At 32.0% G+C, this 17870-nt stretch overlaps 1 protein-coding gene across 2 annotated transcripts in view; it reads right to left on the minus strand.

Moving 5' to 3' along the window:
• LOC143913272 (zinc finger protein castor homolog 1-like) overlaps positions 1 to 17870 on the minus strand; it is a 120330-nt gene that overhangs the window by 79146 nt on the left and 23314 nt on the right. For both annotated transcript variants that reach the window (XM_077432961.1, XM_077432960.1), the window contains exon 3: positions 1601 to 1659. The gene's annotated coding sequence lies outside the window, so the exon portion shown is untranslated. The remainder of the gene's footprint in view (positions 1 to 1600; positions 1660 to 17870) is intronic.

Genomic DNA, 17870 nt, shown 5'->3' on the forward strand with positions numbered 1-17870 from the left:
TGTACATACATGCATATACATATATGTACACGGCCGATGAGTAGCTTTATGCGAAGAAAAGTTTCCTTAACAAAATTTAATAATGTTTTAATCGAAAAATTTCTGACAACGCTCGTGCGATTATTCGCTTGTGATGTTTTTACAAGCATTGAATTGGAATTATGTAAGTAGCTAAAATTTTGTAAATTATTATTTTTATCGATAAATCAACAAAACAAAAAAAATCCTCTTCTTATTTTATATTCTGGCAACACTAGCCCAACCCAATGCTTCGTCCAGGAGAAAAAAATATATACAATAATGAAAATAGTAGTAGAAAATAGTAGTTATAGAACGAATATACAAGGAAGATGTAGTAAATCTATTAGTTTCAGATTCCGATGATTATATTGCAGTAGTTCCATCTAAATGTATGTTATTAGTGAAAATTAAACTAATATAAACTTTGTATAAAGGCTTCAGTTAGCTATTAGAAATAAAACTGAAGGCAGTTTGGGAAAGGATAGAAGTAATAAAATAAAGGAATTGACTTTTTTGATGAAATGAAATAAACTGAAAAGAATACTTGAAAAATTAAACCTATTGATATTTGCTTAATTAAGTCTGAAAGATTTTTTCACAAAGTTTAAAAATATCTACAAGCATGGATTTTGGTATGGGGCCTGGAATTACCATTTTTCCAGGGGCCGAGTTCGCTTTCTACAGCCCCGCCATACAGTTCAAGTACACCTACATATTTAAATTTAGCATCAAAAACCTACGGAACTCTTCATCGAACTGTTCTAATATATTATGCAAATGGTTGATTCATAGAATAACGCAGAGCGGCAGGTAAAAAGACCCGAAGAATTTTCCTCATCTTAGACAATTTTCGCATAATTACAGTCAAAATGAATCATAGCGAATGAATGATTCACCGCGTGCATTGTATAAAACGCCGTAAAAGGCAAGAGCCAATCAGTAGATGATCAATAACCGTATCGACCGAATATATATATTATACATAAAATAATTCATTGTTTACACGTTTTAAGCTCGGATCGAAAGATCGATGCGATGCGACGCGCTCGCTGTCCACTTTCACGAGGATGTGAAAATTGACGATGATTTGACGTTTTATTGAAACATGACATCTTTTTACGACAGCCCGTCGGCAGTAAAGAGAGACCGCAATCTTGTCGTTTTCATATCCGAACACTTTAAATGTCGTAGCAGTAATATTATTATTATATTCGCTGTTTAATTTCGTAAAACCGCTCGAAATTGTCGAGACACAAAGGGAGACTGCATTTATGCCGCTTTTGCAACAAATATTATATGTATGTACATTTATTTGTCTGAGCTATAACAAACACGGTCACGGTAAAAGGCAAATGGCGGTGAGAACAATAGAAATGCAGATTTATGAACTACAATCAGCTTAGATATATGCTAGATATATGTATATTCATCAAAGGATTTTAATCAACATTAATTAAAGAGTTCAATAGTTAAAGCAATAAAAAATTACAAATATAAAAACAGTAAGATTCAGACGACTGATGTGACTAAATGCGCTTATATAATAGTAATTAGTTGATTAAATTAACCCATAACTTACATAAGATAAAGATGAAAGATTTCGTCTTATGTCTTGTGATTCTCCTTCTGTGATGTCTTCTGTAAAAGAAAAAAAATAAAAATCAGTCATGATCAAATGTCAAAAATCACGCTGCGGAATGCATATTTAATAATATTCACATACATGAGAATTAAATGCAAAATAATGTTATGTAAAATATATAGAACAATAAAACGTCAAAGTGCAACACACAGTCACTTCCCGTTTGCCAATTTGCATAATATTTTGAATATTTTCGTTTGACGCATTGAATTTCACCGTATAACTATAATAAATGTCGAGAGTGGTGATGTCGACGCGCGGAATTGGCGCAAAATAATCAAACACAAAATGGCGAATTTGTCAAAGTTGTGCGAATTTCACTTGGCGACACTCCTGAACACGTATTATTAAAACGGCAACGCGATAGCTTCCCAAAACTTCTCACCACTCACTCAACCACATATCTACTAAACATTCTAAATCAATTTACGAGATTAAGATACATAAATATGTACATACCGAATGTATTTTGTTTGCAAATTTATCAATACATTTTGACCTCTAGATTAAATTTCGCACATTTTAAGTTTACATATAATATACATATGGATAGAAAAAAACTTTCGTAGAATGCAAATTACTACATACGAGAATTCTTCCTTTAATGCCTCCATATATCTAAGAAGTTTTCCTTTCTCGTTTAATAATTTTTTGTGTAGTAAAAACAGGAGATCAAACAATAAAGATCAAATTCACTTTGTAATTTTTCATACATAAATTAATAACAACGTACATGTATAAATATTAATCAAAGCTTTGAAGATTCTCAAATTATTTACATTCTTGGATTGGAAAATTAGCATTGTTTCGTTGGATTTTGTGTGATAGGTTCGATGATGCTGATAGAATTTTTTCACAATTTGTTAATTGAATTTGGTAATTTAGATTGATTTAAAGTGTGCTTATTTGAATGGAAAGATTTTTTTAAAGTTGGGTGTAGTCTCTAGTATGTTCTCTGAGAGCGAAAATTCTCACACTCTTCTGAAAATATTAAATCAAACAAGAAATCGAGCATGTGTTGTTATAAATATAATAAAATAGATAGAAGTTTAATAGAAAAAAATAGAGGAAGTACTCAATATTTTTTTTATCTTAAAGGGCTATCGTTTTCCCAAGATTTAAGAATCTTTTCAATTATTGAAATAAATATGAAATCAAATTTAAAAGCTTCAAATTGAATTTTAAGCCATTGCTTAATGACTATATGTAAATCAATCAGATATTTTACGACACACTGATTTTAAAGGTGGAGGATACCGATTTATTGGATCCATCACAATAATTAAGCTAAAAAAAATCAGAAAATTCTAATAGGGGACGGTCGATCTGCATTTTAATAACTACAAGATCTCGTCAACTGCTTATTTGGTCGGGACATTAACTCATGACCTATTATAGCTCTTCCATTAAGATATAATGAATAGGAAAAAACTTACACAATTCGTTTGTAAATGGAACAGAATAGTATGTACAAAGAAAAATCCTACTTAAAATGATTGAAAATCCTTCAACACTTCCAAGTATGTACATTAAACCAAATGTATGGCTTTAAAAATAAACTCCAATTATTATCAATGTCGGAATGCAACTGGGACTTGCACTCGAGTCACCATCAAGTGTCAAGAACATAAACATTTGGAAACATTAGCTCGGAGCGATGGTCAGCGACAATGATTGGCGGTGGATGCGAGACATAAAGGGAGCAGAGGTGATGCAGCTAATGCATCAGAAGAGGTGCATCAGACGATGCAACCAACGCATCCCGGCTTATTTTTGGTTGATCGCGTCTGGCCGAGCATCAGACGCGCATTTCTCACGTCTAGGAAAAACAGACACACCAAAAGTGCATAGAAAATTGCAAATGGAAATGCAAGCGGCCACTCCTCGCACCAGGGACGGAGTCCACACACACCCGAAATAAAAAATAACGCATTGAGAGTGCGCACAATAAACATCATCTCCTACATATAATATTATATTACACTGCATTCCAGTATATGGTACGTATGTGACTTCAAAAAGAAACGCCGATATGACATTCTGCCTCCAATCCCTGACTGAAATACCATTTTGTTATTTACACTGGGTACGTTGTGACTACAGAATTTCAATCATTTTTAATATAAACTTACTAAAGATATCATCGTTGAAATCTAAGCATCCAATCTTCGCTTTATGAGCGTTGCTATGTCGGCGATGATTTATTAAGCTTATCATACAATTTCATATATAGAACAATAGACAACGGATGTATACACCATAATCGAAACTATTCAAATTATACGGAACAGAGAGAGATGGACAGATAGAAAAACACATAGAGAGAGCGGATAAAAAAAATCGTACATGCATTTTATTCATATCGAATTCGATCACGTTACTTTTTGCATACGTACGTCCTATATAAGTACAAAAATAAAAATAATAATAATAAAAAATCGAGGCGATTAGTATGCGCGCGTATTATTTAGCATCGTCGGTAATTTTACAAAATCGTGATAGAAATAAATAATAATTGACGATGCCATATCTGAACGTATGTATGTATGTTTATATGAAGTTGAAAAAAATGAGATTTTTTCGTTGTGAATCACTCCGAGTAATAACGGATTTAATTTCTATATATTCTGGATACATGCCGTTGGTTCGATGAACTGAATTTGAATATTTTTCCGTATGATTTGGCACAAAGAATCGACCGTTAAAACTCGGCGAACACAATAGACATCCATTTGTCGATCTTTGCAAACGTATAAGCATAATTATATATATAGGTATTATGTACATTTAAAATTAGGTAAACTTGTGTAAAAGGCGCAGCGATGATTCAGTCGACATACTTAAAGAAGTAGAGCTTAAATCGTATTATGTATATATAAGTTAAGAAATATATTCGATTTTCGAGTAAAACTATTGCTTCCGGCAATATTTGGATGAGATTGAGAATCTAAATTGGCCAATTCATTCTAGAATTGGCCAGTTTCATACCAAAATTGGCACAATATATTCATTCCATATACATGTTGGAGTTACTTATTAAGTCGTTACGGAATAAATTGATATAAAATAAAATCGTGCATTAGTTTTTTCGTCAAAAACTGATCCAAAATGTATTTAATATATACAAGAACATAAATTTTGTTACCAATAGTATTTTATACTTGGAGATTATCAAACAAGTGATCTTACATTACAGACCAAAATCAAAAATATAAAATATTTGATTTGCAAATCATTTACCATTTTTAATATATAATACATACATACATATGTATGTAAATACTAAAATTGATTTTTTTTCAAACATTTCAATTAATTTGTACTATTTTCATTTCAATATTATGAAAAATTTGAGTCCGACTGAGCCGCGCACAATTAAGTCAAAAACGGAAGTTTTTTTTATTTTATTCGATCTTGCAAGACTGCAATCATCAATAAAAATTTACTAGGGTTTGTCATTTTTTATAATCGCAAAATTTTCAGTATTAGAAAACAGGCTTTTAAATCTCGTAAGCTGTGACTCCGATGTCTAATTTGCGAGAATGTTTTAATTTATATTGAAAAACAAATATATATATATATATATATATATATATATATATATATATATATATATATATATATATATATATATATAATATGTATAGAAATTTACTTTTGTTCTGCATGGCTTTGTCGGGGTGCCCGAATTTCAATTGGAATTAATAACAAAATCAAAAATGACGAACAAGTTATGAAACTACGTTCGCAATGATTCTGCGACAGATGATAATAATAAATTTAAAAGAAGAGTACGCCACTGGTTGGCGAAATGCGTAAGAAGCTCGCGCCAAAGAGGCATCGCCCGAAAGCGTCGTAACTGAAAAAAACGGAACAATAAAAAAGTGCGATTTTTTCGCAACTGGATCACTAGGTCTGCAAAACCCATCACTGATGCAAACTACAAAAACAGAGCGAAAAAACACATACGACAAGACGAGCACGGAAATAATCCACAGACAATGCGTCTATTACGAGACTGGACTCGCCTGTTATTCAACATAGAATGTGAGTCGATTTCAACTTATTTTATTCCAGTGTTGGCATGTGCTGTATAAATATACGTATACTCACACAAACACGCCTATATAATATAATATATTGTGTCTCTATGGCTTACAAAATGTCTCCAAATGCATTATTGAAATGGGTGCGAGGTCAGTGAGTTGAAACCTGATTTTTGATACACATCAAGCGTATTTTTGTATTTAAAAATAAATTTACATACGAACGTGCGAGTATTCAAATCGAATTTATCTCAAAAAATGTGAACACACGCGGAACATACCAACACAAAAAATATTTAAAAAAACCAGCGAGCGAGAGAGGAAGTCATCATTGCGTCAAGACAGTGATTGTCAAGGTGTGTAATCTGGGTGTCCCGCCATCCATTGGTGGATTTACTTTAATTATGGCTCGAATCCCGTTTAAACGAACTTAGATTTTGATGGAAAAGTCAATCAAAATATATTCGAACGTATGTGTGAGGCTTCTAACCACTTCCCGCCAGCTCGATAATTATACTAACGAGTGCCGATGTACGTGAAAGCCATAAACGATGAATTATCTCCGTTCGCACTCGACTAAAAAATACGAGGTGCGATCAAATAGTTGCCAGACCGGCAACAGTAGCCGTCATAATTTTGATTTAACGCTCGATTCGTAATAAATAGTAAAACTCCGGCATTAGAAGGGTTAAAAAAACGTAATACGTGCGCGCAAAGACGAAAACACACACCACACCGGAACAGCATATTTGAGAAAATTGAATTCGATCCAATAATACGTGCATATAAAACAGTCAGATTGGAATCGATTGAAAGACGGAAAACTAATTATCAACTTTAATTAAAGCCACAGATTTGAAATCATATGGTAAATCGAATTCACTTCATTCGAAGCATAAGTATTACGATCTTGTTTTTCTTTTGGAAATGTAAGCATACATAATATCGAAATTTTAAACGGTTTGCTAATGTATGAATTAATTAATTTATTTTGATTGCATTCATCAACGATCAATGTATAAACAACACGTAGTCAAACGATGATTTCTAAAGATGCTTTTATCAATATTTGCACATAAAAGTGATAGGAGTGGAATGTTTTCAAAATACGATTAAGTGTCTTTGTTTAAAAATATAATACGAATAGCGATATTTGATATTTTGCTTTTTAAAAAGTTGTCGTAACCTAGATAGAGAAGCAAAATGTCAGAATAATTACTCTATTGTAGATTAAATAGCGATTTCGTCATCTTGCTCATCACACGTGCGATTCACCATAACGAACCAGATCGTGATGACAACGCCTTCCTCTTTATTATTTCCCTATACAATAGATGCCTAAAAAAACCGAGGCTAGCAACAAATTACGTACGAGAATTGAACAATTTGACATTAAAATTTTCTATATACATAACATATACCAAAGAGTGTGGTCGTGCGATCGAAAATAAATCAATCAATCGATTCGATTCGATAGGCGTTCGTTCACTGAGAACTAAATACTGACGGATTTTGGCTCCAAGACAATTGGGACAGATTTTTGTGAAGTGTTTACGCGACGATGATGCAAAATGGCTGCGAATTTATTTATAAGTTCGCGCTGAACTTTTGCAACACCGGCGACATACGCTCAAATAATGTGACTCACATTGGCAGAAGACCGTGCACATAATAAACACACAATATGCACAAAGAGCATAACGAAAAGTTGCATTCGTCGGAAAAATTCAGCCCGAGAGACAATCGAGAAGAAAAAAAAAGAGACGAAAAGAACCGTAATCATAAACAAGTGCGAGAATCAGTTACGCTTCTTCAAATATTTCAACGTTTAACGATCGATCATCATTTGAACGTCAATTATAATTAATGAAAAAGATAAATTCTTTCGTGTTCAAATCTAAAAATTAGTACTCGAAAGCGATAACTACGATATAACAGTTGTTTATAATTGCGCGCGTTATTACTCGCCAAAGAATATTTTCGAATGTATGCAAAAAATCGGATACTTTTCCTGCATGCATTATACCTATATCTACATACATGTACGTAGTAATCAATCGAACGTTCTGTCGGATTCGATTGAATATTTGAATAACTGTCGGAGAGATGGTTTTCCGGTTCCTTTGAAAACCGTTAAACCGCCATACAAGGAGTTCGAACCAAAAGTCAAATATCGAACCATGGTTCTAGTTTCGTTCCCTACTTACGAAAATGTATTTTTTTCGAAAGTGTGTGCGCCAACAATCACGTTCGTCCCTGATCGTACGGTATGACCAAAATCAAACAGTTCAGTTACTGTTATACAGTTATATACCTATAAATTCTGATTAAAATGCTAACATTGTCTCGTATTGTAGCGTATGAATTTCAGAACTTGAATTCGGAACTTTTTTATAATAATGTACATATATAAAATTACCATAGAAAACCATTTTTCTTAATATAAATACATATGTATATGAATCTCTCACGTACTTACTTATTCCAAAATATATTTAAGTACACGGATAAAAATCATAGAATCTTACACATTCACAACTTTTATAACTTAGATATTAGGCACAGAAGTATTCCTCACAAATAAAAAAGAATAGATAGAAAGTCGTATACATATATATGTATATATGAGCCGTTATATTATAAATTGGCGTCCACTTTTCTTTATTTCGAGAAATATCTCGCAAAATTAAATATTTATAAGTTTTTTGTGTCTTACAATATTTAAAGATACTGGTGACCTGTAATAGGTTTATTCTGTTTTTCCGAAATTCTGGACATACTGAATTCAAAGTAATGATAACAATTTGTGAATTAAGTTAAACTGAAATAGTGGTTTTGGAACTGAAAATTGGAATAAAGGCTCATATATAGAAATAAAAGTATTGATTTTATGAACAAGTTGATACAATTTAATGCGAAACTAACTCAAAGCTAAAATCATATTGGGAAACTTTATTATAAATATAGCACTCTCTATTTACAGAGAACTAGCTAGAAAGCAGGCTATTAAAAACAATATACAATAGGTATAAGTTTATATGTGAAGTTTTCTAGACAAATTTTTCATAAAAATAGGCCTTAAATAAGTACAAACATGCATACAAATTTTCTATTAGAAAGCATGTGTTTTTGTTGCATTAGCCGAGTAATTATATTTTGGGATTTATCGCGATAAATTGTGAGAGTACTGTAACAATATAATTTATGTGAATATTATCAGTGCAAACCTAACAAATCTTTCAAGTACTAAATATGAATCAAACCAAATCAAAATTAAATTATTTAATATCATTCTATAATATAGATTTACATCATAATACATAGTTTATTTACATATGTATATGTATGTTTATAGTTTACATCTAATCTCTTGTGACTCAGTGTAGATACTCATACTGTTTATTTATCATTCCACATTTAAATAGGAAAATGCATCATAAAGTGTTCCTTTTAAGACAGACCAAAAGTGCAATAAACAATTAATAACCAATTGGTCACGGCCGCCATGGACGACATGTTTGATGTATGATTCACAGGCAACACTACATCCATACAATAGATTATCATCGGATGAAAGTGGTCTGAAACTGGCCTTAACGCCGTTTAGCGCCGTTACGGGATAACACTGAAAGCCAAACAGCCTCCGGCAACTATTTACGAGCGCAGGATAAATTGTCCGAAACGAAAAATTGCCGATTGTAAACCAACACCGAAGAAGAGATAGCAAAAAAAAAAAAATACACAATAAAACCAGAAAAAATATCCATTATAAGTATCGCATGAGCAATCCGCAAATATGTACATACATACATACATATGTACAATATTTTAAAGAATGTATCGGATATACGAGGCGGTGTAATGCACTTACATACAAAAAAGTACATTTCGCGTCAAATTACGCGATAATTAGCATCACACGTCATAAAACACATGATGTGATCTCCGTGCCGGATTCCAGAGCGATGATCGCTCGATATCTAATATTTGATTTTTCGAAAGCAACGGTCAAAATTTGAATTCGTGACGCGTGCAATGCGTCATAACGCGAAGATTGACCGCCCAATCCTTACTGTCCGTAAGAAAATTTATTAACACGTTAAGTGCCGTGAGAGACGGCAGCTCACCGAAGTGCCCTCCAGCGCCTCTCAAACTTCAAAATCGACCCCCCCATCCATCTATCAATCGAAATTGAAACGTACGAGAATTTAAATACGGCCATAAAACGTAACCGTTTAAATAAAAAGTACTTCATTAGGGCTCTTTGCATTTCCCATGCGTAAAAGACTGTGCTTATTTTTAGCAATACGTGCACATTTCGACAAAGTTACCCATTGTAAAAGCCAGACTTTTAAAGCTGCACGTTTTGCGATACGTAAACATCAATAAATACATATATACTTATGCTGTATGTATGTGCAATATTAGCAAGGAACGTATTGAGTTTGGTGAATGCTGGGAAAATTCCAGTTTATATATATACGTACATATGTATGTACATGCGATATGGCAATAGTGACACATTATGTATTATCGACGACGTGATTTTTCTCTCTTATTGTTATATTCAATATTCAATAAACAATTATTATATTCCCTTGGTTGGGGCACGACCGTTTGTTATATTAACTGCCATTCAAACTCACAACATCCGTTGCGCGATGCGTAAACAAAGTCAATAGAACATTTTTCCAATGGGAATTCAAATGCTGTGATATTTCGAAAATATGCTCTTGAGTATACATATGTATGTATATACATGTATTATATAATAAAAAAATGAATTAAATTATACGCAATAAAAAAAATCGATGTATTCAATTGCACGATTTGAGGAAAACTTCTCGTAAATCGTAAAAAAAACGACAAAAATGTTTCGATAACAAAAACACACATAAAACAGTAAAATATTCAAAGGAAATTTTCGCAATAAACAGCACAAAAACGAGGAAAATCATTTCAAATAAACAGTTGTCAATCTTATCCAAAAATAACAAAACAAAAATGAATAAAAAAAGCAAACGTGACGTTAAGTTGCTGTATTCAAATACGATAATTTAATATAATTTTTTTTTAGGCACAAATTCTATTCAATTTATGAATTTTTGTATACGGCGACTAAAATTTTTTACACCTAATTCAAAAACATTAATCAAATATTGCCCACTGAAAAAAGACAAATTGAAAATTTTCAAGAATAGTTTGAAAAAAATCAACATTTGCTTATAATATACAAGACTTTTTTATACAATAAAAATTATTCTATAGATATTATCGCTCGTTAATTTATTTTTTGCTCACAATAAATATTACGCAATCGTGCCTTAATTATAATCTTCAATAAAAATTCGAATATATTTTATTATTAGACGCACCTGATTACACAAACATCGACAAACAATACACCTAATAAATAAAAAATCCAAACGAATAATGTAATAAAAACTAACAAAAAAAAATAATTAAAATCATATATGTATTTCGAATTAGTTCAAACAAAAACAAAGTCATTATCACAATCGAATAGAATTCGTGCACAGAAAAAGCTTTCGCAACATTTTCAAGCTTAACCGAATGACGTGTTTCCTTTTCAAATATGGTCATAAAATCGGAATTCCAAAAACGACGACCTTGATTTTTACGTCGATTGTGTATGTACAATTTCCAAGTGCTATTATTACATATAAGAACTTACTCGAATGTATATTTATCGTATACGAAATGCTTAATTCCAAATCACCGTAATATGTTAGCGTGGCGATTAATTATACGTACACCTACCATTCAAAAAATATTCAGAATCGATTCTCGAATTAAAATTTACACTCGTTTATACCAATGACAACTCCGAAATTATTATAATGCTAATAAGTCCGGTCGAATGATATGCTAATTGCTGATTTAAAATCGTATCGAGTTAGTCGATCGTATAATGTATGTGTTTGTTACAATTTTTCGAGTAGCGATATTGATAAAATCATTTAGGATGACGAACATATGTATGTGTGTGTGTGTGATGGGAATCAAAGTGAATTCCACTTATTGAAATCATTCGAAAATTGGTATCGTATGATTGAATCAATTAACGGAACGCTCGAACGTGACACGCTCTCGAATACCGCAGTGTTGAAAAAAACACATTTTCAAATCAACGTTTCGTGAATAAATCGAATATTTCGATGATTTTTTACCGGGAAAATTCGCAATTTTTGACAGGCGAGGTGGCGAACATTGCGTACGAGATATAAGTGGATAGTGGTTTTTTTATATATGTACATATGTATGTATGTATGTAAGTAATTTTTTTTTTTTGAACATCGTCGAATCTCTCAAAAATCGTTCGGTCATTTATCTTTCGACGTTTCTCACTAGTAGATCGATAGGTGCGATACGTTGAAGTACGACGTGTGAGGGAAAAATTTAAATTTATCAAGAACTCGGTTCCAAAATGAATAATCTATATAAGAAAACGATAAATCGCACATACCTCTTATCCAATCCTAGGCGAAAAAAACGCAGATAATACTCACGAGATGTATACTTCGATACAATGACACGAAAATTACAGTGCATCGACATTTCTGCGACGATAATGCGAAAAAACTCAAACACCGACAAAAACAACAACCAGAAATCTACTTAGTAAAAGTATACTTACAGTATTACAAAACTAATATGTTTCAATGCTTCAAACATTCGCAAGAATTTACATCAAATGTCCATGTAAATTAATAAGCTGCAACTACATGGTAATTTCTTAATTAATTTTTTTTTTAAATATTTATTATGTAATGCTTAATGAAAAGCTTTCAAACATTTCTAATTTTATTATGAAATATAATTGCATGATTTTAAGCGTCAAATTCAATCACATTTGAACGGATTCATGTTTTTTTTTAAACTTTGAATTCATGTATAATTTTCTTTGAATTTTATTTAGACATCGAGTATGCCAGATCTTGTTAGAGCCTAGGATCTTTAGGTATTAATAATTACATTTTTCCTGAACTATTTAGATTATACAGTACATATTGCTGCATATAATCGAATTATTGACTGATTTAATTGGTCAATGTGACAAAAATAAGTACAAGAATACCAAAAAGGCTCTCAATTTCTTTATCATATAAACTAAATAAAACATGAGTTGAAAGATGTATGTATGTATGCATATTTTATCTGATCCAGAACTGAAAATAGGAGAAAGAAGGGGGGAAAAAGACATGACATAAAATTTGGCGACATTCATTAAATGGTTCCTTTATGGCTGGAGAACAGTAGATATTATATTGAAACTCTACGTATTATCGTCCGATTGGCATTAAAAAAATTCTTATTAAACAACTATTAACAATAATAGGTCACTAATAGAGTTCCAATTTGTACGTATTATTTCTTATACATTGAAAACCTGCCCAATAGAATTATATATATGAAGTGAAAACAATGTAGATTAAAATGATATAAACTTTGAACTATTATTCAAATTCGTCAGCACTCTAATTCTAATAATTCTGTCTTAGAAAAGCAATTTGCTCCATTACGTACGTACAAGCGCCGTTCACAAATTGTACGGCAGTGAAAATAATTTCCTATCTAAAAAAATCCTGACAATATTAGTACACACAGCGACAAAGCACCAATGACAAGTGACCAGATGACTTGTCGGAATCGAAACGGTAGGTCGGAATTTGGAATATGGCGAAAATACATCAGCACACACATACACACACATGCTCCCATGTCGACGTAAAAATGTGTACATACAAGAAATAAATGATCTCATAAATGGAACGATTGTAATCTGGAGCAGCAAGCAGCAGCAGCCGCAGCAGCAGCAGCAGCAGTAAGCAAGCAAAAGAGTGACACAAGCCCCAGTCGACTACACATGTTTCTGGTATTAAATCGAACGCATGAACTTTTGATTGATGTCGAAATTTTTTTCGCATTGTCTTCGTTCAATATAACGGGTCGGCGCGAGAGAGACAGCCTCACTTATAAAGCGTCGTTTGTCCTTTTTCGCCATATTATATTATTACTCATTCGGCTCATTGTTCCAAGAGCGAGCGCGTACGGGTTAAAAAGAAATACATAATAAAACAAAAAATAATAAAAAAAAAAAACGGACAAATTTTTGGCGTAAGCGTTTCTCGCTTCTTCGTGTCCGTGTGTGTGCTTTGCACATGCAGAGTACGAAAAATTTACGCCAATTTATTTATGCATTACCGTCACGTCTTTTCTTTTATAACTCTTTCTCTTTATTCCTATTTAACGCTCTTCGAATAGAATGCAAAATGAATTTCTAATTGCAAACTTATCAAATTTGAGACGATTTCGCTTGAAAAATTCGAGCCAAGGAAATTGATACGAAACTTTAAGGCGCCACGAATGATAAGCGTTTATCGTGATATTTGTTTTCAATCATTTATATTAACAAACTGTAGATTATTCACATTCGTAAATAACCATCAAGAATATCATAAGATAATTTTCCGTAACATCATGAAACTGCACCAATAAATTTAGTTGTAGGTATTTGTAATTGCTGCTTATCTACATACAGGGGAGCCGAGAAAAATCCCAGGCTCTGGAAAAATAATTCCGGGCCAAACCAAAAAATACATCTTATAGATATGTTTTTAATATACGAAAAATCTATCAGAACTATTAGAAAAATACATATACATATGTTGGTAGTTATTTTTTAATGAATAAAAAAGTATGATATAACAGGTACGATTTCCCATGGACACTATCGAAAATAATAAACATTTAGCATAAAATAAATAAATTTATTTTTATGTAGAATAATATAAAATATCAATATCGGTCAGTTGAACGTCTCCATACGGGGCCCATCGAGAAGTCTGGGCCCTGGAACTTTACCCCAGCTTCTCCCCCCCTCTCATCGGCCCTTTCTACATACATACATATATACAAATTTTTTCATTGATATTTATATAGTTCCTTGGTGTCATGGAACATTTTATGTATAACGCCAAGTAACTTTTAAGTTGAGTTTATGTATATTCTGGATGTCATGCATATATACATACATATGCATATAGCCTTAATTTGAGATGAAAAAAAAACACAATAGTTTAAACGGAACATAATCGTAAAAGCCTAAATTGGTAGGTACGACTTTTCAATAAATTAATTATTTATAATAATGGAAAATTATAATATTATACCGACTGGTAATCCATGAAATGTGATGTATCCTTTTAAAATGAAATTTCGAATCTTAAATAAAATCAACTTTTATTAGACGCGTAATTTTAAGAATATTACAATACATCAATTTTTCATTATAAAGTATAATTCTCATTACAAAAGAGTATAAAGAAACCATTCTATAAATACGCTCCTTTCGAACTACATTATATAAAAGGTTAACCGAACAAGTAAGTAGAAATCCATTATTCATTTTTTTCAATTCAACACCTACTACAATATTTAGTTACGGCGAAGTTCTAAATTTGAAAAATAATGAGATTTTAGTCGAAGCCGATGGATACACTGCTTCCAAAATATATTATATTAAAGTGTTCAAAAATATATTTACAATTTTTTTATCGGCACGATCGAAACGCTTTAATTACGCACGATAATTCGAATCAAACATTTATTGTTTAAATGTATTAACGCTGTACGCTTCGATGGCAGTAAATTCTTTTTGAAAAAAAAAAATTCGTAGACTATTATAAAAGCAATAAAACCGCAAAATCTAGATTAAGATATAAAAGCGCTCTCCTAAATCCAGTTCTGGTGATAACGCTCGTTCGAGAAGAACCGTCTCGATATTGAAGAAGAGTATACCTGCTTTTTATTGTTTTATATTATTCAGATAATATCTCCGGGATGCGTATGATACCTTTTTATATACACACACACACACACACATATGAATGTATATACAATTTTTTTCTGTTTTATTATTCGGTTCGAAATTCTGAGGTTATAAAAGATTCGAAACGCTACACAACCGTGCACGTATAGCGGAGTTCACTCTTTTGTACGTATAACGTTCATAATGAGGGGATAAAAACGACCGAATGAGACACTGAAAACGAGAATCTGACATTCTCAATCATCCATTTTACACGTCACTTATTTTTTTTATCGCGAGTCGTTTTAATTTGTACACTCGCCTCTTTTTTTCCTAGAAACCGAATCTCAATTGCTCAGATTGATGCAATGTAACGTATGTATGGTGGCGAAATAATGCGGAACGCGTCTTTAAAATTGACTATGTATTACGTTCATTATTTTTCCACACATTACACGTATAAAAGTCTAATCAAGTTAAGATCGTTAGCATTCTTGCGATGAACAATTTTCCGTACGGATTTTTATTTTTACATTCGAATCGGTTACAATGACCGTATATAAAATACATTCGTGTGTATGTATTATATGTATGTACGCGTTGAAATAATAAAAGGCGACTCGTATAGAAACATAACAATAGACACGATTCCTTAAAAAGATTATAACGGTGATGATTTTCAATCAAGTTTGAAGAAGAAATATCGTGAACGCATAAACACCACGATACCATCTACGTATTACGAATCCACCACTTTAAATGCAATAAATGATCGCTTATTATTTGTTATGTGTCAACGTCAATATAGTCACCATTTCGAAAATCATTAGCATACATATGTACGACTAGTGCGATTGATGTCGAAAGCATTTTTCACGCGAGATGGCCCAAAATGTAAACGCACACACAAAAAGATGATGAATCAGAAATTTAATTCAAAATTTTTAATTTTTTTTTCATTTGGTACACGTTGTAATTTTCCTCATTTATGCATGAGAGGAATGGGTGTGGTTATCCGTTCTGAGCTTATTGTAGTCTCGCTCTATCGCCATGTAATCGTACGAGATTGTCTCGTTTCCGCACCAATATATCTTAGTTTGTTAGTCAAATTACTTTTGTGACAGATTTGTGATTTTGTTGTTACACCGGTAGGAATATAAAACTGTAACATTTTTTTCCGAGGTTTCGATGGAAATAAAAAAAGCTCCTTTGTAGAATTAATTAGAATTTTATACGGCGACCGATTTTTTATTCCTTTATATTATATTATACTACATATAATATATCGATCGTCTACATACTACACACATACATATATACGGTCCAATGCACAGCAGAGGGGAAAGAGGAGGCAAACTAGTTTATAGAGCAACTTTTGATAAAGCGATAGATATTTATGTAAAAAAAAGGCTACTTGAAACGAAATACGTATTCATCAATCAAAAAGAGCGCGAGGAAAAATTTGACTTATTCAATTAGACGTAAAATTATGTGCAACGATAGACCAGCAGTGTCATCAATTACTAGGCAAATACACTATAAAACTTCCCATACATATAATCAATTTCCATCAATTTAAACGCAATACGAAATGTAACAAATTGACGAATACAAATCATAATACATTCCAAGCGTTCTGATAATGAAACAAGGACATGTACAAATGGTGATTTAATATATTCATAAGCTTTTGTAATGCGTGTGTGTGTGTGTTTTGTGCATAGTTTATATACATATACATGGTAATGTAAATCGGTTGTCTCTAGAATAATTTCTACAGTTTGAGTCGAAAATCGAGAGCTCGGAGACAATATGGAAATTAAAAAGGAACGAAAAAAAAGCAAAATGGTAGACAATTGGCTTGCCGTGAACATGGTGTAGTTGCGAGCGCTCGCAGCCATAACACAATAACTCAAAAATACAGATCTTATCATCGCGATTCATTTGAATAATCTCGTGCGCGCGTGTACGTTTTGTTTCACGAAAACACAACGAGAGACCAGCATCTGCCCGATATTTAAATATATAATAATAATAACGACTAGTAGGAAACAGCTTTTCTAACGTTTATATATTTCATCGGAATTATTTAATTTATATGTATACTACTAGAGTAGAATCAAATGTCGATGTATTTACATAACACGCAAAAGTACACAGCAAAATTTTTCAAAGCATTTTCAAACGTTTTTAACGAATTCTATAGAAATTATAAAATAATGAATGTATTTACACAAAAGTATTTCTTATTATAGCAGATCGATCGTACCATTAGAATTAGAATAAAAAAGTCGAATTTAAATTTGAATCATTTACATAAATTCGATCC

Source organism: Arctopsyche grandis, chromosome 6 (genome assembly GCF_051622035.1).
Source record: "Arctopsyche grandis isolate Sample6627 chromosome 6, ASM5162203v2, whole genome shotgun sequence".
In the NCBI taxonomy this organism is placed as follows: domain Eukaryota; kingdom Metazoa; phylum Arthropoda; class Insecta; order Trichoptera; family Hydropsychidae; genus Arctopsyche; species Arctopsyche grandis.